The sequence below is a fragment of the Octopus bimaculoides genome, chromosome 3 (genome assembly GCF_001194135.2).
Source record: "Octopus bimaculoides isolate UCB-OBI-ISO-001 chromosome 3, ASM119413v2, whole genome shotgun sequence".
NCBI lineage: Eukaryota > Metazoa > Mollusca > Cephalopoda > Octopoda > Octopodidae > Octopus > Octopus bimaculoides.
In genome coordinates, this window is record NC_068983.1 from 101,427,236 (window position 1) to 101,428,088 (window position 853).

Sequence of the window (853 nt, forward strand, 5' to 3'; positions counted from 1 at the left end):
GTAAGAGGTTTGGGAATAAACACAAAGACATGTATATACATGTGTGTGTGTGTGTGTGTGTGTGTGTGTGTGTGTGTGTGTGTGTGTGTGTGTATAAGACGGAGTTCCGCGTATTTTCCGTCCACCTAATTCACTCACAAGACATACTTCGGCCCGGCAATATAGTTGAAGACACTTTGCCAAGGTGTCACGCAGTGGAACAGAACCCGAAACCAAATGGTTATGAAGCGAAGTTCTTAACCACACTACCATACCTAACACTTGCGTGTCCAAGTATGCTTGGTGAATAGTATCGGCACTTCTATTGCGTAAAGTTTATCAGCAGTCATACACCGACCAATTCACATATTCACAAACCCTCAAGAACTACCGTGACTTTACCAAATTATTAATGAATTCTGCACAGGGGGAAAAAACATTAATAAATCCCAAAGGAAAAGACATAAATACATCCGCACACCGACAAATACAGACAAGAACGTTTCTCTTGATTATTTCGTTATATTTATCTTGCAATTCAACTATACTTTTTTGATCATTTATCTTATGTACAACACACTAATCCTTTGAAAGCCATTTTTTTTAATAGTCGTGAGTGTTAATTGATTAATTCACTTTTGATATATGTTTCGATGAACCAGAGAAAAAGTGGCAAAAATCGAGCCTGGGGAGACTTTATTTCAATATAATGAGTTACATCAAAGAAAATAACTAAATAGATAAACAAGCGAAGCATTGTTCATGACGTCATAGTGTTGCAAACATTATAATGGAGAAGAACGTTTTGATGTTATTTTTATCTTGCAATTCGGCTATACTCCTTTCATCTTTTACAAAGTGTCTGCATCTAGGC